Consider the following 26,616-nt stretch of genomic DNA (forward strand, 5'->3'; position numbering starts at 1 on the left):
TGGGAATGTCACAATTAAGTGCAAGCAACTTGTGTGACCACTGGCATTTTCAGATGCTAGCTGTGGCTGTGTCATTCTAATGTTGGCTTAAAGACTGGACACAGGAGTAGGAATATGAGTCTGTGAGGGACTGTGAGGTGGCATTCCAGGCAAAGGAGATCTATGCCAAAAATAAACTGAACCTCAGTCCTGATGGGGCATACTTTGTTAAAATCTGAACTAGGAAGCTATTTCTATAAGATTTTACAATAAAAATGAAGTAAACAGAAAGTGGGGCACCCTGACATAGTATGTGAACAAAATAAGGGAATGGTAGAAGAATTAAGGAAGAGATAAATCAGCAGTACTATGAAAAAAAGCGAAGGTTAACCGACACATCCAGCAAGAGGGACATGACTGACAGTGGTATAAGGGGATGCCTCTCCTCCCCAAAGATGGTGGAACAAGTTCACCGGTATACAGTGCCACAGCACAGATCAAAATCAAGGAATTGTTTTACGAATAAACTGATTATGTAGTCACTAACAACACACCAATCAATGGCACAAACACATAAGAACATGTACTAGAAGGACTGTGAAGCCACCAGTTGCCATTACCCAGTGAATGCGGAACTGTGTAAGCATCAATTCACTTCTGTCACCACATGGAAGGCCAAATCCCTGAACTCCAGGACACTTCCAGGGGAAGAAAGGAGGAGAACTTCTTGGCACTTGGAGAGAACTTCTCCAAGTTGCCAACTCTTAAGAGTCAATCTAGGTTAACAGTCATATCAGAGCCACTGAAAAGAACTTCTGAGAGTGAATCACTAACATGTAGTTTTTCATGAATAGGAAAAAAAAAAAAAGAACCTTTGGTTGCAATACCTCTAACATCACTCCCACCACAGTGGTAAAGACTACTGGTGCAGTGGGAAGGTCAAATGTAGCACTTTAAAATGGCAGTGCCGCAAACCCCAGACAAAATTAAAAAAAAACAGACACTTATCTGGAAGGCCTAAATCAAGAAACCATGCTCAGCACATGATCTTAAGAGGATAATCAAACACAACTTCATATTCTGGATGACCTAGTTCAAATTGCAGAGGTCTAGGATGGGTCAAACCCTCTAGTCACATGGCAACAAAACAGAGACAAGAACAGAGCACTTAAATGCAAGATAACTAATTATAATAATATAATACAAATAAAATTATCACTACTGCAAGATTCAGTACATGAACATCCATCCTTACCAAGATTCTTCAGCAGATGCATGCAAACCAGCATGCGAGACTACAAACTCAGGTCAAAGCAGTTAGAGAGCAGCCCAGCTATATAACTCAGTAATCTGTACATTCACTTCTATTATTTTTCTTGTTTGTTTCCCTATAAAAGCAGGGAGGTATACTACATCAGCAAATGACCTTGCTGCAAGATAAAAGCCAGTAAATTAGGAAAAGAAGCAGATAAGCTCATGGGCAATGCAAAATAATTCAGTATACAGGTACTGCTAAACATATGGATTACACAATATTTATTTGTATCCTATATTTACTGTAAAACTCTCCAGGCCATATTTTGTTGTACTTATCATATAAGAAAACAATACCATTAGCTAAATGCAAACAATTGGTCAGTCTTATTACTGGAGAACCCTATTTCAACTTCCAGAAAAAAAAATAAAGAAATAAACAAACAGTCCACAGGATTCAATAATGCCTACACTAAGTGTACACTGTTCTGACTGAACAGACAAACACAGACATAACACACGTTTTTCCTCCTAATTTTACTTTTCCTACTGATATTCTTGCAGCTTTAAATATTGATGGTAATTCATAAAGGTTACCACAAATTGTAGAATACATGTATACTTAGTGCAATATTTCTAAGTGACTAGAAAGTACAAAAAATGTGATAAGAATTTTCCTCAACACATATCGTGTACACTTACTGTAGGCTTTATTGAATCTAGCCTAGTATCATCCTTCTAATGAGGTTTGTCCACGATACATAATATGGATATGAAAAATTATGCATATAACTGTAAAAACACCCACAATAGTGTATGGCTCCATGAATAAATAAATAGGCAAACAAAACTAAAAAAAAGAAAAAAATGCTGAATATAAGAAACAACTTTGTTGTGTCTTTGTTGCTGCTGCTTTTGATTTTTTTTAATAGATAAATAAAAGTGTCCTTTCTTATATTCGGCAGCTTTTTTTTTTTTTTGTTGTTGGTTTTATGGCTCTGGTTTGGGACACTTCGTTTTATTTGATCAAACAAAACGGCCACCATTGTGGAGTGTATAAGAATGATATTTTCATAAATAATTTGCATCCTGAAAGCACACAACCTCTTCCCTCACCCAACTGACTGCCAGTTGTCAAATGATGATGTAATTTTAGTGGCGGAACCTGTCCTGTGCTTTCAGGTCACAAATTATTTATTCGTATATCATTGTTAAGCACTCCAGTGCAGTTTGTTTGTTATATCCATAATACCAAAGAGTTCTGAAAACATTCATGCAGTTTTAGATTATTTTCCATTTGTTTACTTGCTTGGATCAGAAAACTGGTAATTGCATACATAGACCGAAAGTAAATCCAGAGACCACTTTAGGCATAAAAGAGGGATGCATTTGTAAGGACATCCTTTTGTTAAAGAATATATAAAACTCACTACACAATTTTTCCTGCAGTTTAGAATATTTTTTTTAAAACTAACTGCCACCACAAATAAAGTCTTCCAAGATAAAAATATCAGGAAGCATCTCTGTGACATAATTAAGATCCCAAGCTGAAGCCACTGAATGTCTACGAGGTATTAAACAGAGAAATGTAAAACAGTTTTTAAGACATATTTAGTACATGTGCTGAAGTGCTTATAGCAAAATGTGAGTTCCATAGTCTTAACAGTATTATAATTTAAGCAATCAGTATCAGTCAATTTAGAAATAGCAGTTAAAGCTTTACTATTGAGTAAAGGGGTCAGGAACCATACCCAGAGCCCTTGGTCAATATTATACTGTTTACATACCCTTTCAAACATAGGAAAGGAATTATCAAAATTACCCCCCCTCTATAAACTGTGGAAGAAATTTAATGGCCTTTGTTGCTTCTGGGGTTTAGTTACTCCCGTCCCCATTACCTCCATGACCCTGGCAAAGAGTCAGCATCTCCTTTTCATAGTGCCTCTGCCTCTCATTCTCTTCAGCTTCCAGACATCTCATCTGCTGCTTCTAATTTCATTTGTTTCTCCTGCCACAGTCTCACTGCTGATTCTAGTTCCAAACGTTTGGTCTCCAGTGCAAGTCTTTAACTCCAGATTTTTAATTCCTCTGTGGAAAGGTCGAACTGTCCATTTTCTGAGAGTTGTACATTCCCATGGCCAGTCTGATTGTCCTCCTGGTTACTCGTCTGTGATGCAGCTATGACCAAGGCTGCAACTGTTTCTGCTTTAGTCAGGTTGGCATGCAACAGTCCTTTGCCTTGGTACATCCCAGCCAAATGGCTCCTTGTCAGCTTGTCATACTCCTCTGCTGACATCCTTGCCTGGTCTCCCTGACTAACCAAGCTAACAAAAAAAAAAAAAAAACTATTGTGATATGACACCCTGAATGCTCACTGTGTGGGAGTACAAACACTTCCTTAGTGACCACTGTTTACAGGCTACAGGAATTCAATATCCACACCACTGAATCCTAATATGTGGATATCCCACCACTACCAACCAATTAATATGTGACGCCCCACCACTGGCCCAGTAATCAAGGAGCCTCAATCCTCACCACTGGCAACAGTGGGGGATGTACACACTGGGAGGATGACAATTACATACACAGAAAAGTGCAATTTCCCTTAACAGTACACATACACCACAGTCAGTCTGGGGCTGTTTTCCCCCTCTTTCTCCAGTTCCCCAATAAGACTCCCCCACTAGCACAGCTATAGAGATGAGATCACAGCTGAGTAGCCAAGCCAAGACCTCCTGCACCCTCTCTGTCCAACCAGTGCTTCATGTCCCTGCCCAAACAGCCGACACACAAACTCTTTGAGATTTGATTTATATACACACACTCACCTGGGAAAGGATGGTACAGGTTTACTAGCTATGCTCCCTTCTGCCCAGACTATAAGGTAGTTTTCACTGTCACCAGCCGTTACTTATCAGCTAATTTAAGGCCCTTAGCAAAGGGTGTCCAATCTTACTGTGTAATGTTACTATTAATCTAAATGGCAGTTTGACCAAGAGGAAGGCTATTAGGAATGGCCTGCACAGGGTCAACATATAGTACTCTTATGAGCTTAAATATGTCTCTCAAATATCAACCACAATGAAAGGTTTAAATATATTTAATAATAAATAATAAAAGAACAAAAAAATACTCAGTAAACAATCACAGTTACTTCAGAGTTCAAAATCACAGAAAATATTTAAAATAACATTGCAGGATAGTCTCAACTAAATAAATAAAGCAAACATCTAACCTATACTTCACTATTTTTCTAACTGTATCTAAGAGAAATTACTGTACCCTAGAAACTTACTATTACAGCAAAGCAAGTGTGGTGAATGGATCTTCCAGCTGATGTTGTCAGGTCAAAGACAAATACAGAATGCACTACCTCTCTCAGAGAGTTCTAAAGTGAATATCTCAAATATTGCTGCTGGAATATTTGCAGCATGACATCACTTCAACCCATCTGACTATCCCAGGTGAAAACTCCCACTGTAGCTGGTAGCATTTAGCATTTCTCTGTGAAAATACGTAAACAGGGACTTCTCTTAGATCAAAGGCAAATGGTGGACGTTGTAAAATAATTTACATTCCTCCACATTTAAAGACATTACAAAAAACTTCTAGTTCTAGACATTATGTCTCCTGTTGCACTGAAACTGAAATACATCTCTTTTTGTTTATGTTCCAGCTATAAAGTGACTTAATTTCAACTATTCTTCTGAGGTTAACTTCTTGTGTTTCAGTCCTCATTGCTAAAATACATACAAGTCTAAACAGTTAAAATAGTGTATATGCATTTCTGCTCAGTATTTTACAAAATATCTCTTCCACACACATCCATACAATATGACATACAGTTCTAATACAGTTGTAACACAAGCAATTGTATCATGCTGATATTCACAAATGACACACAACCACTTACAAAATTCTAGATAGCTGGGCTGGCAGTATCTCCTTCTGTCTCGCTTCTATATAAATCATATTAATATTCACAAATGAGATATAATTATTTACAAAAGTCCAGATAGCTAGGCTGATATTTCCTTTTGTGACAATCCTCTTCATCACTGACTTGCATTCCACTTTACCTCTCCCCTTCCCTTTTATGTGCATTATTCATACTCTCTTTTTGTTGTTGTTGTTTCTTGTTGCAATATTTCTTTTTCATTTACATTGTGTTGTTCAACTTCACAGTGTAATCTCATCTCTGTCTCACAGTCCATCCATACATATCCCATTTGGTTATGTTTCTAACATCTTTTTACACGTTTTAGCATCATGACCAGCTTCCCCACATCTATAACATCATCTTTTTTCACAATTATTTACTTCACAGAAAAAAAACATGTTCTCAGTTGTCCTCAACACTTAACAATAGCTATATGTCCATCAACATTAATCATACTTGGAATATGTACAATTTTACCATTCTCCATTTTCAAAATCACATTGCAGTCCCAAGTTCCTGTCCAAAGTCCTCTTTTATCAATAATTTTTGAAAGGTCCTTTACATCATTGCAAAAGTTCTTTAATAAATATGTTTGCACCTGTCTTTCAGTTTCTGTTTGGAACAGTATATTCATTTTTTTCAACATTTCTTGAAAAAATGTTTACAATATATTTATTCCAGGGATATATGGCTTTTCTCTCTCTGTACTCTTTCAAAAACGTTTCAAAAGTCTCAACAGTTTCAAAGAAAATATCACACTAAGTCTTTTTTTTTTAAGTAAAATAAAATCTCTTACCTCATGTCCTTTTTATGCCTAAAGGCACAACTATCTTGTCCCAAATTTCTGCTTCTTCTTTACTTTGGTTTCTTACTACATATTTCTTTTCCGACTCTTCCATCTTCTTTTTCTCCCTTCCTGCTTTCTTTTTATTCCTACTATTTCTGCAAATTATTTCTTCTTCTGGTCTTCCACTCCTATTAATTTTTCCATCATTTCAGCCCACAATACTTTTTTCTTGACTCTGGTTCACTTTGTTCAGTTAAGTTCTCCAATATATCAGCCTGCAACCCTTCTGACATGAGGATTGTAATTATAATTTCTTCCTCACCTTTCAACCCTTCAAAAAACTCTCACTGAAAATTTTCATCTGAATCCTCTATCCAATCTCCTTTTCCTTCCTCTCGAATGACTCTATCTCCTTCTACAGCAGTAAACATCTCTAGAGAGTCAACATTCACCTCAATTCCATTTTCTTCAGATGCCATTTCTGCATACCATTCTCCCAGCTGCTAATGCGCTAGGAACTGAACGGACATTTCACAGTCAATGGCCACATGCACCTCAAGTGTCGTAGTGAGTAGGGGTCCTTTATTTATATACAAAACAAGTCTTACAAAATATTTACATATTTACAAATATTCACATATGTACAAATTCATAAATATACAAATCTGTTTACACATATTGAGAATTTCTTATACATTCATGCTCAATTCCATTTTCTTCAGATGCCATTTCTGCATACCATTCTCCCAGCTGCTAATGCGCTAGGAACTGAACGGACATTTCACAGTCAATGGCCACATGCACCTCAAGTGTCGTAGTGAGTAGGGGTCCTTTATTTATATACAAAACAAGTCTTACAAAATATTTACATATTTACAAATATTCACATATGTACAAATTCATAAATATACAAATCTGTTTACACATATTGATAATTTCTTATACAATCATGCTAAATGTTCAACCTTATTAGACCCCCACTCCTGATTTTACTTAATAATATTGCTAAATTCCATTTACCATTAAACATAATTTTATTCATTATTTCATTACATATAACCCATATAAAATAACTTATCTATTCATTTAACAAATTCTTTACTTCTATTCTTATAATATCCATATTTAATCATACCCATGTTCATGCTATCCATTTATTTTATATCTTCAAAAACCTTCTCTACACAGTTTTCCCCATAACTTTTTTACTCTTTTACATTTCAAAAACACGTTATGATGTTTCTCCTTCTTGACAATGTAAACATATTCTATCACATTTCTTTTTATATGGCATATTTCTTTTTAATGGCAATTTACCTATTACCAGTCTCCACAAAAAATCTTGACATCCTACTTTCTGATTAAATCATTGCTTCTTATTTTATAACTTAATTTTTTTCATCCGTTAGATTTTCCTATGACTTTACCTAGTAATGTTTTATCATTACATTCTTATATCATACATTTCTATCTTTTTCTATATCATCAGTTTTTATTTTCCAGAAAAATATTTTCTTGGTAACATTTTAGTTTTTCATTTATACACTCTTTCTCTTTTTTACCATACTCCAAAATTTATCACACACATATTTCTACAGTTTTACTACTAATCCCTCATCTTTTTCATTTATCCACTTTGACACTTTGTACAACTTTAATGAAGCAGTGTTTAACACTGGGTTAATTAACCCTAAACCTCCTTCTTCCTTACTTACATACAAAACTCCCCATTTCATTTTAATTAACCCTAAACCTCCTTCTTCCATACTTACATACAAAACTCTCCATTTAATTTAGAAACCCATATAAATGACAGAAATATCTGCAATTATTCCTTTCCAAATGCTGTTGGCAACATACACTTGCTAAGTATGTTATTTTTTTCATCAATACTGAATTTATCAAATAAGTCTTTTTTCTGAATGATAATTTACATGTTCTCCAGAAAAGACGTGTACTTTATTTCTTCTATTTTTCCCACTTAATTCGACTTGCATCTTTATTCTCAAATGTTATACCCAAGACAGAAATTTCATTCACTGTAAAACATGCATCGCCAATCTTTACTATATCACCTAAACCTTTACTTTTCTCAAAGTCATTACTTATCATCTCTAAACACTCATTTGTTCAAATTATTAGTTATTTTATCCAAATTTTTTTTGCAATTATTGTAATATTATCTACGCATGTTAACAACCGGAATTCTTAAACCTTCAGGTGTTATATACCTTGCCTTCTTCATGTTGTAATTTATTTTACATACCATCACATTCATAAATAATGCAAAGTGTATACAACTCAAAATATTTTTTTGCCTATCCATTAAATTTTTATACATTTCATACCCTATTCAGTCTGGGCCTGCAACTGAATCTATGTTTACTTGTCCTAATAATTTATCTAGCTCATTTAACGAAATCTCCTTTTCCAACACTTTAATCTATTTTTCTGTTATCTTTTATACTTTCCTAATTTTTTCATTCTTTTTTCTTTAAACATTTTGTGTACATATTGTACTACAATATTCATACTCTCTTCTTAAGTTCTTTCTACTTCTCCTTTTACATTTTTCTCCCATTACACTACTATCTTAGTTTACCAATTTGCTTAGGAAGTTCAACACTTCTCTTTTTCCTTATAAAAACATCTTTTCTTATAAAAATTATTGAATTTTTCTTGCTTTCTTTCATATAATTCTTTTTCTTTGTCAAAGCACCTTCTATATTATGTTCTAAATCTTCCATTGTATCATTATATGTTCTTTTATATTTTTCCTTCTCTACTTTTCTCACATCATATTGCCACTGTAAAAAATATATATTGTTCCTTAAATATCACCCACCATTCAGACCAATTTTTATAAAATGTTTTCATAGTAATATATTTCCATAACTGTATTATTAATCTCCTTCCTTCTTCATTCCATGCTTTCTCATTTATCCTTTTTATTCCTTTGCCTGTTTTTATATATTCCTTGTTTATTTTTTTATCTCTAGCCATATTGCAAGATGGTCAGAAAATTATTTTTCAACTACCTCCCCTTTTCCTAGAACTAAACCTTCTGATAGTATAAAATAGTCTATTTCAGTTCTATTTCTTTGTCTTTTTGGCTTTTCCCTGTTAGGGGTCGCCACAGCGGAACTCCAGTCTGCTAATGATTGACAGTTGCTTTTTATGGTGCCGAGTTGTCAGCCCAACGCCCAACCTTCAGCGAAGGCACGCCCATTCACAAATGTCTTTCGGAGGCCACTCAACCACGGGGAGGACATGCAGACTCCACACAGAAGACACTCCAGCCGAGAATCGAACAGGAGAACCTCTTGCTGTGAGGCAACAATGCTACCGCTGTACCACCATGGCTACTAGTTTTATCCCAAAGTTTAATTTACCACATCTTATAACTTCTAACACTTGTCTTATATCCTTTCCTTTCTTTTTATGCTAGTCTCTTAAATCAAAACTTAAGTATCCTATTATAATATTCATATTTCTCACCACAGTCTAAAATATGATGAATTAAGTTTTCACTTTTTTACAGTTAGTATAAACATACAATGTTATAATTCTGTAGACTTGTTCTTTCCATTCTAAATCTACAATGGTTAATCTTTTCATTTTTGCTAAAGTTACATCTAATATTTTGACTGTATTTCTACGTAATATGGCTATTCCAGAACATCTCTCATTTCCCAAATTCCGGATTTTTTTCCTTACCTTAGTTTCTTTGTAATCTTTATTCATGTGTTAAAACTCATGTCTTCTAATATAATCACATCTACATCACATGTATTACACTGCTCCAAAATTCCTATTTATATAATACATTAATTCTATCCCAAGTTATTTTTTTTCCCTTGCAAATTATATATTTGTTTATATACTAAATTAATTCTATCCTAATTTATGTTATAAATTTTTATTTCTTTCTCATAATATTCTCTTTCATTTCTATTTCTCTAAATACTTCTTGACTTAATCTAGTACATATTGCCTTTTTTATTTTCTCTTGTATGAATTCAAGAAAGCTTTTTTTTGTATTTTTCTTTAAAACTAATATACCAAGTAGTAAAATTTTCATAAAACTCTCTCATATCAATGTGATCTTGCCACAATTTATGAATTCCTTTCCTATTATTTGGTTCCAATTCTTTTTCATTTAACCTTTTAATTCCTTTACCTATTTTAATGTATTCTTCTTTTTCATTTATATTTAACTATATAGCTAATCCATTTTGCTTTACTCCTTTTTTTATAACTCTTAAACTTTCTGATATTAAAAAATAGTCAATTTCTGTTCATAGGTAGGTACTAGGCTATTGGCCCTAGGGCCTATACAAGCCCAGCCAAAAAGGTACCCTGGCTTTTGCCACCCAAGAAAATAGTTTCCTGTGCCACTGTCGAGGGGAACCACAGAAGTGATCCCCAGGGTGAATTTCCTATTTCCCATCCAATCATCAAGATTTTTCTTGAAGAGTATTAATGAGGAGCTTTGTTTGAGATAGATAGGTAGTTTATTCCAGAGTATGGGAAGTCTCTGGGACAGGAATCTATCCCTCCGGCATGTTCTTTTTATTGTGGTGACAAGGTTTATGTCCCTAGAGCCTTAGCTTGGAGGGATTGGGACTTCTTTAAGTGGAGCATGTCCAACAGCTCTGGGTTTGACATAGCTTTGTATGTTAGGCAGAGATCACCTCTGAGTAGGCAATATGCGACGGAGTAAAGCTGGAGGTTTTTGAGACGGTCTGCATAGGGCATCTGTTTGAGGCCGGTAATCCTCTTTGTGAGGTATTTCAGCGGCCTTTCCAGTTGTAGATGTCTTGTGAGGTACATACCAAAAGGGGCATTGTACTCTATAATGGGTCTAATGACTGATGAGTAGAGGGGAACAATGACCTCTTTTTTTCTGGATGAGAAACCTTTTGTGATGAGGTGTGCCACGTAGAAGGATTTCCTGACTACCTGATGTTTTTAATTCATTCCTCCTATAACTCCAATGATTATTCTCCCATATGTGTAACTTACCACATCTAATTATCTCACTGACCACTTTAATGTCTCATTCATTCTTCGTTTTGTCATATGTTACAATTAAAATCACAGACTAATATAATATTCATATTTACACCAACATAATTCAATTTTTTTAAAACATAGTTTCCCTGTTTTTTGTAACATATGCATATATAGCTATGATTCTATACACATTATTTCTCCATCTAATATCCAGTAAAGTTATCAACAATGGTCATAGCTAATATTTTAATATATTGACATCATATACACATTCTAGAGCATGTTTTTTTTTTCCTTAGATTCCAGTTGATTGGTCCATAATTTTTCTGTTTGAATCCTTTCATTTTCTGTCAGAAGTTTAATATCTTCTAATATTATTACATTCATATTTAACTTTGTGCACCATTTGTACTTTTTGTAGTGGACCATTTAGAACCAAATTTGAAAGAAGGATATTTTAATAATGTTTTGGAACGCAAAGAGCCCAGACAGCAGCTAACATATGCTGCATAAAAACATTCAGGGTTAAATGAAACTATAAATATTAAGTGGGTTTTAAAAGCCTGTCCTTATTATTGGTTCATGTTCTTCTCTTTTTCATTTATACACTGTTCTAATATTTTTGCTTATATGTATGTTAAAATTTATTTTTCTTTTTGTTCAACAACAAATGGACATGTTGCAGGATAAAAGCCAGGAAATTAGAAAAATAAGCACATAAGTATATGGACAATGCAAAGTAATTCTTTACCTTGTGTTTTACCTGCATTCGGCTTTAACAGCATATTACAACTTCAAAAGAGACCACAGCTCTCTCTCTCTTCTGAGTCAGGCAGAATTTTTTTCCCACCCTCCCACCTAGTCATAGTTGTCTTGTTAAATACCACTGTCTTTCTAGTTGCCTGCCTCTTATGTTAATCTGACCATATATCTCATTTCCTCTCTACTTTCAGTGGCTTGTGTGAGTAATCACTAAATCAAAAACCCCTCCCCTTCAACTATTTAAATTTATTGGCCATCCTACTGTATTCCATAGTACCAGAATACAAAAGTGACCACCTCTTTCAACCCATCTTGCTGTTTTAAAAACAGTAACTCTCCACTAAACCTTAACTTTTTAAACAGGTAAAACTTAAGTTACCTACTTTCACGTCTACCTTCTCTAGTGCACACTGCAGTGTGCATTTTTTTTCATCTTACTTTTAAGCATCCCTTTGACTAGCACTTTCTCTAATACCTGCTGGAAAGCACTAGGAAGCCTTAAAACTGATACAAACACTCAACTCTCCTTGTTAATAAGGAGAAATTAATGGTAGGCACTAAACAGCCTATAATTGCAAAGTACCTTGCTAAGGTAAGGGAAAACAGCTCCTGTACTTTACAAAAAAAAAAAAAAAAAGCATCAAACCAGGCATGTCCAAGGGTCAGCTTCTGGTGATTTCTCCTGTCCACCTGGTGAATCTGGACATACTGGGGCAATGCAGCAATTGCCTCATGTACACAGACAACCCTCTCCTCCTACCACCCAACACTACAACCTGTGAGAGATGCACTTACATAGCCAAAATGGAAGCAAAGCTCTCTCCACCCAAGATTGTGCTAGACAGTCAAGAGGCGAAGGTTAACACCCACACTACACCTCAAGCAACACATAGCCCTTCTAAACCCACACCACCAACACCCACATATAGCAACACTAAGTCCACATATGCAGAGGCCCTTAACTGTAACCTGCCCAAGCAACAAGGACCTCTGAAGCTGAAACGCAAACAAACACCAGTCACAACCAAAGTGTCACATAGTTCAAAACACCTGTGTGCCACCCAGCAACAGCCCCTAAGGCAAGACAATGTACCTAACACTTTAGTCATAGGTGACTCTATAGTCCGGCACACTGATGTCCCTCTCACCAGGTTGAACAAGGAGAAAATTACAGTCAGCTGCCTGTCGGGTGCCAGGATCCGCCACATAACGCATGCACTCAAGTCACTCCACAACAAGTACAAATATGACTCTGTCATTGTCCATGTTGGAGTGAATGACTTGAGACGTACCTCCCTGGACTACATGAAAAGAGACATGGAAGAGCTCTCGGATCATGTGGCCCAGGCAGGTATGACCCTAGCCCTGAGTAGCATCCTGCATTCACCCAGAATGATACCACAATATAAGGACAAAATGATTGACTTCAACAACTGGCTAAGCTTCTGGTGTCATTCAAATGGGATCCAGTATCTGTCTGCCTGGGACGACATGATTGACAGACCACGATGCTTTGCCAGAGATGGTCTGCACCTGTCGCCTCTGGGATTCAGGTTACTGGCTAAGGCTCTTGCCACCCCTATAGTGCCTTTTTTAGGCAAAGTTCAAAGAACAAAACCACCACCGTAACAGGTACAAGCATGCAAAATCTGAAGGTAATGCTACTCAATGCTAGAAGTCTAAACCTCAAAATGCACTCTCTCGAGGCACTCCTAAAAATGGAGAACATCGATATCTGTGCAGTAATTGAGACCTGGTTCAAGGCTCCAGAGAGCACCCCTGCAATACCAGGCTACAACTCTTACCACACTTTTCGGCCATCAAAGCAGGACCGAAACACTAAAGGTGGAGGAGTGTCAATATTCACCAAGGATATTCACACCACCAGGCTAGTTGCCCAACACAATGCATCTGCAATTCTCCAGGTGCAACTAACACTAGGTAAGACTGCAATCCAAATTGTAGCTTGCTACAGATCCCCCACCATACCCCAAGATTCTCACTACACCTTTCTAAACATACTGGAAAATATTAAGATAGAACCAAACACCCTAATACTGGGTGATTTTAACTACCCTGCCATTAACTGGGAAAGCTACTCATGTACCAACACCTTTGCCCAACGGTTTTTGGAATTCATAAATTCCAACGCCCTGGATCAACTAATCCATAGTCCCACCAGGGGCTCCAATATCCTAGACCTGGTCATTACCAACATGGGAAATCGATGCTCCACACTTATGGTCACTCCCGTTAGTCACATCTGACCATAAGCTAATCACCCTTAACATCCACATCCCACCCCCCACCCTCCAGTAAGGAAACCTCCATAAAAAATGTTTCCAAAGCCAACTTCATGCTACTCAAGTCAGAAGTGACAAACTTCATGACACCCATGCAGATGGGAGCTGACAGTTCAACTGCTGAATCCTACACTAAGGCACTGTACGAGCACATCCACTCATGCATAAATCGTGCCATCCCAAATAGAACCAAGATGCTCTCATCCAAAAAAAGAAGCCAATCTGGTGGTCCCCTGCCATAAACAAACTTTACAACAAAAGGAAGAAACTGTTGCAGAAAAGAGGAAAATCCCAGGATGCAAAAAACTTCCTTACCAGCCTCAGTAAAAAACTGAGATCCCTCATAAAATCCTCCAAAGCTAGTTACGAAAATAAAATTGCCAAAGATTCCAAGGACAACAACAAGGCATTCTATAACTATGTCAAGAATCTAAATGGCAATGCTCAGATCTGCTCTGAGCTAAAACAGAATGGCATTAAATATACTGATCCCAAGGATATTGCCAATATCCTGGCAGATCGATTCAGTGCCAACTTCACCCCCCTCTCACCCCCTAAATGGCCTATCTCATTACCGGAAGATTGCCAAATTCCAGTAATAACGGCCACACAGGTAAAAAACGCACTCTCCAAAGCTAAGAATACAGCATCCATGGGACCAGATGACATCCCGGGCTGTGTACTACATGAACTACAATATGAACTGGCACCTCACTTAAGTGTCATGTTTAATCATAGCCTCACCTCAGGTTTCGTGCCCAATGAGTGGCACACAGCTACAGTTATCCAACTCCACAAGGAGGGATCCACCTTGGATCCCGGAAACTACCGTCCCATCAGTCTGACAAGCCTTATCTGCAAGGTCATAGAACTTATAAACAAAGACATTGGCAACCTTCAAACACTGGACCCCACCCAGTTTGGGTTTGTGAAGGGTCGATCTTGTCTCCTGAACTTGATTGACTTCTTCGAATCAGTCTCCAGAGCCATGGACAAGGGTAAGGTGGTCCACACAGCCTATCTTGACCTTGCCAAGGCCTTTGACACCATCCCCCACTCTGGGATCATAGATAAACTTACTAAGCTGGGCATTAATCCCTACGTCACCCAATGGGTTGCTAACTGGCTTACTGATAGAACCCACACTGTAAAAGCAGATTCCAAATCCAGCTCCAGACAAGTGGAGTACCTCAGGGTTCAGTCCTGGGGCCGCTCTTGTTTGGCATCTACTTCTCTGAAGTACAGGCCAACACTAAGGGACTCTGGATAACAAAGTTTGCAGATGACTGCAAACTGGGAGCCATTATTGAATCCCCAAATGATGTGGATACTCTACAAAAGGGCCTTACAGAAACAGATGCTTGGTGCCAGAGCCATGGGCTCAAGCTCAATGCCAAGAAATGTATAGTTATCCCCTTTGGGAAAAAACATGTATCCATGAATTACCATATAGGTGGCAGTACACTAAACACTGAAAGTGTGATAAGAGACTTAGGGACACAGGTGGACAGTGGTCTCACCTTCGATAACCACATCGCCACAACAGTCAGGAAATACTTCTATGTGGCACACCTCATCACTAAGGGCTTTTCATCCAGAAAAAAGGAGGTCATTGACCCACTGTACTCATCCCTCATTAGACCCATTATAGAATACAATGCCCCGTTTGGTATGTACCTCTCAAGACATCTGCAACAACTGGAAAGGCCACAGAAATACCTCACTAAAAGAATCACAGGCCTAAAGCAGATGCCCTACGCTGACCGCCTTAAAAAACTCCAGCTATACTCTGTTGTATATCGTCTACTCAGAGGCGATCTTTGCTTAACATACAAGGCTATGTCAAACCCAGAGCTGTTGGACATGCTACACTTAAAGAAATCCCAATCCCTCAGAGCCACACATTCCAGGGATCTAAACCTTGTCATCACAATAAACAAAACATGCTGGAGGGATAGGTTCCTGACCCAGAGACTCCCCAGACTCTGGAATAGATTGCCCATACATGTCAAGCAGAGTGCCTCTTTGGTCCTCTTCAAAAGGAACCTTGACGATTGGATGGGAGAAAGGAAATTCAACCCTGGGTCAGTCGCCCTGCTAGACAGGGGTCCAGGGAAGTAAATAGCGTGGGAAGAAATAGCCAGGGAATTGTTATGGCTAGGCTTGTATAGGCCCTAGGGCTGATAGCTTAGTACCAACCTATGAACCTATAAAGGTACTGCTAAACATATGGGCAGCATAATATTCATCTGTATCCTATATTACAATAAAACTCTCCAGGCCATGTTTTGTTGTACTTAGCAAATAAGAAAACAATATCATTAGCTAAATGCAAGGAAATGGTCAGTTTTTTAATGGACAACCTTGTTTCACCTTCCAGAAAGACAGAAACAAACAAACACAGTATCATATTTCTAATGAGGGTTGTCCACGATACATAATACTAATATGAAATGTAGTGTATACAACTGTGAAAAACCCACAATAGTGTATAGCTTCACAAATAAAAAAGCAAAAAAGTAAAAAATAAACAAACATATAGACTATATAATATTCACCTGTAGCCTTTATTTAATATAAAACTCTCCAGGCCATGTAGATAAGGTTTTATTTATCATGTATATTGTGATGATATTGGCAAGTGCCAGCATAGCCAGCTGGAGTTTTGTAAAGAATATGTCCTTTAAATATCAAAAAGATGGATACAAGATGCTTGTGTTACAAATGTATTACAACTGTCTGTCATTTGTATATCAAACTGATTTTGTACAGATGCTTGTGCTGAAAATGAATTTGTGAGCTTTGCTTGTTTTGAAATGTATCAACAGTGCACCCTGCTTAAACTGAGGTTGGTAGATCATATATCCTAGCAGGAGAGCACCTTCAGCATATCAGGGAGATGCTGGTCAGACTGCAGAGGGCAGTGTTGACCATTAAGCCCAGTAAGTGTCAGGTGGAATATGGCAGAGGTCTCCTACCTGGGACACAGAGTGGGGAGTGGTAAAATCAGGCCAGAACCTGCCAAAGTGGAAGCCATTCAGCCCTGGCCTGCACCTGTTACCAAAAGCAGGTAAGAGCATTTGTAGGGACAGCAGGGTACTACAGAAAGTTTGTCCCCAATTATAGTATCATAGCTGCTCCCCTTACAGATCTAATAAGGAAAAACAGGCCAGATAAGGTAGTGTGGACCCCAGCATATGAGCAGCATGGCATTCTAGAAGCTTAAAGGAGCTTTCCAGTCCAAATTATAGCAAAGAAGTTATTGTTCAGGTGGACGCTTCAAACCATGGGGTGGGGGCTGTACTTCAGACAGGTTCCCTCACAGGAAGAAGAGCACCCAGTGGTATGTCTCAACTGTAGACACCAACCCAGGGAGGAATGTTATGCAACTATAGAAAAGGAATGTCTAGCCATAGTATGGGCACTGCAGAAACTTCAGCCTTATCTGCATGCAAGGAAATTCACTGTAGCTACAGACAACAATCCCTTAACATGGTACATGCAGCCAGCCAGCAAAATGCCAAGTTATTAAGCTGGAGCTCAAGATCCCAAGCATATGACATGACGGTGCAACACCACAGTGAGGTTAGCAATACCAATGCAGATAGGATTAGGCTATCAAGACAGGGAAGGGGGTAACATTCCCGGGTAGGCTTACTTCTCTCAAGCCATGTTTTTCAAGGGTCAATTGAAAAACTAGCTTGAGTTTTCGGTGTGTGTGTGTAGGGGGGGGGGGGTGATGTGATGATTTAGGCAAGTGCCAGCATAACCAACTGGAGTTTTGTGAAGAATTATATGCTCTTTGAATATTAAACTGATTTATACAAGATGCTTGTGATAAAAATGTATTAGAACTGTCTGTCATTTGTATATCAAGCTGGTTTTGTACAGATGCTTGCGCTGAAAATGTATTTGTGAGTTTTGCTTATGTTGAAATGTATCAATGGTGCACCCTGCAGAAATAAATAGAAATTTGCATGTATTATTGCAGCTGAATTAAATGTATATATTTTAATTAATTAATTTATTTTACATTTGTTGACCGGGCTAGTCTAACTGGATATATGTCCATTTTCAGTAGAGGCCTGGGGAGAAAAGCTCCAAAAGTATTAAATAAAGTGAATAAAGATACAAAGCATCTACTTAAAGAAAACATTATAACAATAGATTAATATAAAAAAAAAGAAAACACTTTACCATAGATTTAATTTAACTTAGTAGGTGAGAGAGGAAAAAAGGGAAAAGAGAAAATGAAATAACAATATTAAGAAAAAGAGCGAGAAAAAAAATTATATTAGAGTTGGTGTAAAGAGATTTAGAGCAGTTGATATAACTATAGAAGAACAGGTATGGCAGATTTAGAGCAGTGGGTTAGACATGGAAAGCAAAAAGAAATGAATAGCTAGTATCTGTCAGACATCCTATATACATAGATGCACACAGGGCATGGCATGTAACAAACATCTTATATACATAGATGTACACAGGGCATGGCATGTAACAAACATGTTATACACATAGATGTACACAGGGCATGGCATGTAACAAACATTTTATATATATAGATGCACACAGGGCATGGCATGTAACAAACATGTTATATACATAGATGCACACAGGGCATGGCATGTAACAAACATGTTATATACATAGATGCACACAGGGCATGGCATGTAACAAACATCTTATATACATAGATGTACACAGGGCATGGCATGTAACAAACATGTTATATACACAGATGCACACAGGGCATGGCATGTAACAAACATCTTATATACATAGATGCACACAGGGCATGGCATGTAACAAACATGTTATATACATAGATGCACACAGGGCATGGCATGTAACAAACATGTTATATACATAAATGCACACATGGCATGTAACAAACATGTTATATACAGGGCATGGCATGTAACAAACATCTTATATACATAGATGCACACAGGGCATGGCATGTAACAAACATCTTATATACATAGATGCACACAGGGCATGGCATGTAACAAAATCTCTGAAAAGGCTAGTTTTTATTAAGTAGTAGTTTGACAGGGAACAGAAAATATTGAATTAAAACTAGAAAAAAATTGTAGAGCATCCTAAACAAATAGTGAAGGAAATAAGAAATGGATATAAGTGTTGAGGAAGTTTTAGACGTATTTTACCAAGGGGAGAGGGTGTTCGTCTGGTTTAGAACATGTACATAACCATTGGGATTTAAGGAAGACTCTTAGTTGGTTCTTAAACAGCGGAGTAGATGTAAGGGAAGTTAGATAATTTGGAATTCTGTTCCAAGTGTTTCCAACAAAGTTAGTAAAAAGGCTGTCACCAAATTTGTTATTGGATTTAAAGGTGGCTACTAGTAACTTATTTGCTGAGTGTAGAGTTTTCAGATTTATATAAGGACTAATACGATTACAGAGTACAGGAGTATTAATGGGATGGTACAGGACCTTGTGAGTGATAGTAAGTTGCTGAAGAATAACCTGGTTTTGAAATTCCAGCCATCTTAGCTGTTTCAGATTTTGGCAGTGGTGGGTTCTAAAAGGGGAGCCAGTGGCAAATCTGGCGATGTTGTTATAGGTGGTTGCCAGTTTGTTTAGATTAGTTTTAGATAGGTTGGTATAAATGGGGGAGGCATAGAGTAGGGTGGAGATTAGTTGGGTTTGAGCAATAGTAGTCCTGGCAGAGGGTGTAAGAAAGGGTTTAAGCCTGTAGAGGAAACCAAGTTTTCTATTAAGAAAGGGTACCTATTAATGCTAAAGTACAGCTATCAGTAACAAGTAAAAACAGTATTCAAAATGAAGTTTTCTATTAACTGCTTTGATGGTTAAGTTTATGTGAGTGTCATAGTTAAGATTATGATCAATTGTTACACATAAAAGTTTGGTGGTTGTGTCGGGTGCTATTACAGTGCTATTATTTGATGTAATTGTGAAATTAATAGGGGTAGACTTATGTGTGGGAGCGAACAGTAATAGTTTAGTTTTTTCTTTGGTTAAGGAGGAGACAGCATTGATGGAACCAGTTTTCAACTAAGGTAAGTACTCTTGTGTACTGGACTGGAGTTCAGCTGAAGAGGCTGCGGCACAGATTAATGTCGAGTCGTCAGCATATTGTATGCAGATGGTTTGAGGGACGGTAGTTTTTAAATCATTAATGAAAATAAAAAAGAGGAGAGCTCCCGGAATGGAGCCTTGTGGGACACCCAGAGTGACTGGGAGCTGAGTAGATAATTTATTGTCCCAGAGGACTGCCTGTTGTCTGTTACCTAAATAGGACTTAAACCATTTGACTGCCCGAGTATCTAAGGAAAGTGATTGTAGTGTATCTAACATTAACTGATGATTAACTATGTCAAAGACTTTAGAAAGGTCTATAAAGACAGCAGAGGAAAGCAAGTTGTTATTATGATTTCTACTAATACAGTCAGAGAAGAATAAGAGAGCAGTTGTAGTGCTGTGGAATGGCCTAAAGCCATGCTGGCAGTCAGCCAGTAACTTGTTTTGTAGGAGATGCTCAAGTAGCTGCCGGTGGATACATTTCTCCATGATTTTTGCTAAAGGAGAGAGTATGGCAATAGGTCGAAAGTTCGCAAGTTCAGTTGAGCTACCACCCTTATGCAATGGAATTATATGTGAGACTTTCCAGAGAGAAGGGATGGTACCTTCTGTAATAGTTCTGTTTATTAAGATGGACATAGGGTAGGCTAGTACACCAGCTACCATTTGCAGATATTTGGCTGGGAGGAGGTCAGCTGATGGAGTACAAGGTTTAAGTTTTTGAAGAAGCGTATGGACGAGTGATGTTGGCACTGGTTGTAGAGTAAATGCAGGAGGATTATTAGCTATTGAGGGTGGTGTAGTGGTGCTAGCTGGGAATAAGGTATTTGTTAGTGATTTGACTGATTCAGAGAAAAATTTGTTAAATGTATCTGTGATTTGGATGGGAGTGTTCTGAGTCAAGTTAGATGGGGGTAGGAGTTTTGGAGTGACCTGGATGAAGTAGCCTGTTAATGCCTGACCAGAATTTTTGAGGATTATGCGGTTGGGTTTGTTGGAGTTTATGGTAATAATTTTTTTTTGTCAAGAATAATTAGTTTTTTAGTAGTGATTCTAAGCTGTCTAAAGTTTTGATGGTCCGTGGGGTCTTTTGTATATCTCCATTTGGACCAAATCTTAATTCTCTGTAGCATTTTATGCCTGGTCTCTTTGGAGAGCCAAGGAGCAGGTTTGTTCCTAGTTCTGACTATACGAGCAGGGGCATGGTGGTCAAGAATTAGCAGGAATTAAAGTAAGACATCGCATCATCATGAGGTAGGTATTTTAGGGGGGACCAGTTGCAAGCTTTGATCTCAGCTAGGTAGCTGTCTGGGTTTAGATTTTTTTTGTTCCGGGTAGCCCTAAAGGTAGTTTGGTTGGGAATAGTGGTCTTTTGTCTAGTTATAAAGGTAAGAGTTTGGTCACTAATATCATCAGGCAATGTACCTGTTTTATATAGGAGAGGATTACTATTAACTAATATCCAGTCTAAGGTACTTTTTTATTGCTGGGTTTGTGCGTTCTGGTAGGAGAGGTGATGGTTTGATAGAAGCCATAAAGGTTTATGTGAGTAGTAGATTTGGCTGAAGTACAGCAATACCAATCAATATTAAAATCTCCAGGGAGTATGGTGTCTTGTGGGAAGGATGTGGACAATCAGCTAAGTGAATTTTCAAGAGTATTAATGTTATTACCTGGAGGGATATAGGCACAGATAATGTATAAGGATTTATTTGTATTAATATGGAGCTTAGCGATTAAGATTTCAGCATTGTTAGGAGTGGGAGGTTGAGTATCCAATGTTATAATTTGTAATTCAGATTTATACAATACTGCTACCCCACTACCTTTTTTGTTTAGATGATCTCGTCTCAGGATATTATATCCAGGTGATATTATATCATCGTTGCTAGTTACTGGCTTGAGCCAAGTTTCTGTCAGACATAGGATGTCAAAAGAATATAAACCTAATAGTGCATGTAGCTGTGTAATTTTATTGTTTAAGCTACGTATGTTGAGGTGAGCTATGAGAAGAGAGTTGGGGCCACTAATTGGGGTTACAGAGACGGTGTAGAAAGGTTGGGAATCAAGGATGGTGTTTTGTGGGCCTGGATTAGGATGAATGTCACCATGTAGAAGTAGGTGTTGGTGTGGTGCACCTGAGTGTTTTAAGAGTTTGGAAAAATTACAGTATGGTTTTCTCAACTGGAGGTACCTATTGTGGGTTAATCTATGAAACTGAGGTAGAAGGTAGGATGATGAAGATGTTACAATGAATTGGTGGAGAGGAAAGGGAGAGAGGAGTTGTTTGCTTTAAGGGATGTGGAAAACTAGTATGCTTTAGGTATTCATAACTGGTGAGGATATAAGTACAGAGGGAAGAATTATAAGAAAGAGGAACAAGTAAAAGAGTTTGGGCATGGCAGTGATAAGCATGTTAAGGTGAAAGGAAAGCTGAGGCAGTGGGATGAAAATTTGAGTAGTAAGGAAAGGTAATGCGTGAGGTTGTATAGAGAGGATTAGATAAAGGGAGGTACTAAGTAATTAGGAGTTAACTGTTAAGTATGTAACAAGATAGGGTAGTCTATAGGTTGACTCAGAATGGGGGTGTGGCCAAGGCGGTATAAGTACAGATGTACTTGGGGTGGGTTGGATTTGGGGGTAGGGGAGTGGAGTGAGCCTGCAGGGCGAACGGAGCGGGTTAGAGCAAGTGAAGGAAGAGGTCCCAGAGTCAATCTGTGACCAGCAGATTATAGTGGAGCAGTCAGAATTTCCAGGTAAGAGGTAGCACAAGTTTAAGATAAACAGTGGCAAGGTATATAGGGCTGGGCTAAAGACTACAGAATGAAGGAGAGGGACAAGATAGAGTAGAGTCAGATACACTGAAGAAGATGCAGGGTGGACTGTAAGTAATACAAGTGAGGTGAGAGGAAAAATTACAGAGCCTTGTGTAGAGAGCCACCTAATGGTCAAAGGTTAAAACTACAGGCAGCACTAAAATTGAGGAAAAGAAGAAGTAGGACACAGCTGGAATAAACAATGTTAAAGCAGAGACGCTTATTATGGGGTAGGAGGGGGTATGGCTGCAGGGTAACTGGCTCAGGAGGGAGGTTTCACACAGCAAAGTGGACTACAGAATCTTCTTTGTATTCTTTTAAACATATACAATTCAGTTTCAGAGCCTGTATGAGAGGAGAAACATACTTTCGCTGTTTCTATAGATGGAAGTGTTTTGAATGTAGGATTGTAACTTCCTTGCAGATGAGATGGCTTTCTTTTGTTTTGAGAGGGGTCCTTATAGGGCAGGCAGGTAGATTCACCAGTCAACAGCAAGTTAAGAGGTTGAAAGCTGAGTAGGTTTAGAGAGGAGAGAAAAAGCAAATTACTTAAGTAAACAAGACAGCTATGCATGCAGCAATTAGACAAAGATAGTTTAGGAAGTTAGACAAATATATTAATAAAATTCATTTTACACATTAACTCTTACTAAGAAAAAAGCAACACAAAGCTTTGGAATACTACTCTAAGTCTAGATGCCAACAGGCTCATAATAATGTCTAGTCATATCTAACCACGTTAATATTTTAATAGAGGATACTGGCACACCAGAGGTTAACTTTAAGAAAAATAAGGGAAATGCAAATGAGCTGTTAAACCATTAAAAGTCACCCCACAGTGCTGAGTAGGACCAGAGATACGGGGTCTGGGGAACAGTCTTTGTCCATTAGCTCAGTGAAAAGAAGGGAGGCTCCAGGCACTGCCATAAACATTTGTATGTGTATTGTGGCCATTTGTGCTAATTTCCTGTCTCAGCTTCAAAGAGGAATACTGTGAAAACCTAGAGTCAGATGACCAGATGAGGTTATTCTGCCAGCTACTCTTTGTAATATCTAAAATATAATTTCCAATACAAATCTTAGAGTATTCAGTTTGGGAAGCCTGACTAAAAAGACCCTCGCCCACAGCATCTTGCCTTGTGGTACTAAGTAACTTAACTAGGGAACAGTAAAATTCTCTTAGATTCAGTCAAGAATATAGTGAAGGTTAGCTTAGAGAGTGTTTTCTTTATTTGTATGACTCTGTCCATCAATGTAAATTTTAATATTTTCTGTGATTTGAACTCTGTGGTTTGCTGTAAATATATATATATTCAATATTTTCATGTTCTTTTATTATTATTAAATATATTTAAAGCTTTTATTGTGGCTGATCGTTGTAGAAAGCATCTAACCTTTGAAAGTACTTATGTTTATTTGGTGACATTGTGTGGGCCACTCCAAAAGGCCTAGCTGTCTTGGTGAATTACTACCATTTGTATTGGTATTTATATTACCCAGTATAATTGGATACCCCCTATTAATGGCCTTAGAGTAGCTAACTGTAGAGTGTCTGGTGGCAGTGAATCTACCTTATAGTCTGGGCAAAGTGTGTGTGTGTGTGTGTGTGTGTGTGTGTGTGTGTGTGTGTGTGTGTGTGTGTGTGTGTGTGTGTGTGTGTGTGTTAAAATTAAATCTTAAAGAGTGCATGTGTGTCAGCTACTTGAGGCTGGAACACAAAGCACTGGGTTCACAGAGAGGGTGCTTGAGGACTTGGCTTGGACACTCAGCTGAGGACCTAACCGTACAGCTGTACTACTGGGGAGTCTTACTGGGAACCTGGAGGGAGACAGCTACAGAGACATCCAGACCCCAGACTGAGTGTGTTCCCTGTGTGCTCTTAAGGAAAAGTGTACTTGATGCAGGGAGGTCTGCATCTGGAAATACTGAGTGTATCCATTTGTATTCCAAGTGCATCCATCTCCAGTGTCAGTGGTGAAGAGTCAGGCTCGTTGATTACTGGCCCAGCATAGGGACAACACATATTGGTGGCCATCACATACTGGTAGCAGGGGTTTGCAATACATATATGTATATAGAATGTAAGATATATTTTGTATCAGTCAGACCAATTTATAAATAAGTTATACAAATTGAGTCACTGAAGGTGATCATGTGGTATTTACTTCTTTAAACTGAAAGGTGTGTATGTACTGAAATTGCTCTGATTAAGTTCTTTGTTAAATCAAATAATTAAAGGGTTAAAGTTTATACAATCTCCTGATTTACCATGTGTTGTAGTCAGTCTATGATGGGGTTCACATTGTTTTGACTTTTACCAGTCTGTTTTACAGATCTTTTTTTTTTTTTTTTCAAAACATTTAAGTGTCCTACTGGTATTGATTTTAATGCAGAAATAAGATACATGTAATCCATTATGCAATTCTAATTCACTTATAGCCCAGTCAGGTATGGGAATGTTGCAGAAGTAACTATACACCCCCTCCCAAAAAAAAACTCTTCAAAACTTGTCATACTTCTTTGGAGCATGTTTCACAGCTGTCCTACTTCAAGATAAGCTTCATGTAGTGAATAAAGGGTGGAAGTGTGAGATGTTTATGCTGACTGATCCTATTTTAATTGCTTTCTATATATTTCTATAAGGAAGATTTTTAACACATCAATTGAAATGTTTTTTTTTTTTCATAAAGCTAATGATGGCACCAAAAGACAAGTCTTCTGTACAGAAATATGCAGATAAAGAACCCTCGATCATCCTACTCCAAAAGGTCAGTTTCTAATGACAGGGGCATGCATTTCCTCCCTCTCTCTTTTCACTGTTTTTCTTTTTTTCCAGAAGTGGAGTATTTAATTTTTGCCTAAAACTAGAGCCGGCTTCTATGTGCTGTTCTCCAATAACTTATGAAGACAAGTGCCTTTCATGTCCGGAGGACTGATGCCTGACTGAACACCTTTATCTCTTTCATTCAGTGAGTAGGAATCCACTTGTTAAAACTAGAGGTCAGTTCTTGGTCAAGCTTCTCTTCAACCAACAGACAGTCCCTGGATACAAACAGAGTTGGTAAAGAAGTTTGAAAGAAAGCAAGAGAAAAACTGGTAATCTGAAGCAAAAAAAGAGGGAAGTCTGAACGCCAAACTGAAAGCCAAGACACAATATCCTAAGAAAGAGATTTCATTTTGTCATTATTTTTTGGGGGGTTAAAGTATTATAATTGTTACAAACTCTTTCTGAGTCTGTAAAGCCTTTGTCCTTTCAATAGAGATGGCTGAAGCCAGAACCATCTCTTCTCCCTAAGACTCCCTTTACTTAATGTGGCAAGCAGGAACACTGGAAGAACTCCACATAGGAATGGAGAAACCTGAACTCCAATGTTCAGCAGTGCAGTGGTAGAAATCAGAAAAAACAATCCAGGATTTCCCAATGCCTGCCTCTCAACAGACACAAATGACTCTATAGTTCTAATTTTCTTAGTTTTTGGTCTTCTGGGAGAATTCCTATATTTCAATTTTAAATTTAAGAACCAAAAATCAAATGTAGTGGCTACACGCAGAAAAAAAAAATCAACACCACAAACTGTGTGCTAAGATATGGCTAAAGGCACAAAGTGCTGGAACACAAGTCAGTAAGCCAAGAGAATGTATCAAACGCTTTAATATCCAAAATAAAATAGTTACATATTCTCTTACG

At 37.7% G+C, this 26,616-nt stretch overlaps 1 protein-coding gene across 1 annotated transcript in view; it reads right to left on the reverse strand.

Moving 5' to 3' along the window:
• Positions 1-26,616, reverse strand: part of ACAD11 (acyl-CoA dehydrogenase family member 11) — a 1,831,981-nt gene that overhangs the window by 385,824 nt on the left and 1,419,541 nt on the right. The gene's annotated exons all lie outside the window — the stretch shown is intronic.

This window comes from Protopterus annectens, chromosome 2.part0, assembly GCF_019279795.1.
Source record: "Protopterus annectens isolate FY-2018-M chromosome 2.part0, PAN1.0, whole genome shotgun sequence".
Lineage (NCBI taxonomy): Eukaryota > Metazoa > Chordata > Ceratodontiformes > Protopteridae > Protopterus > Protopterus annectens.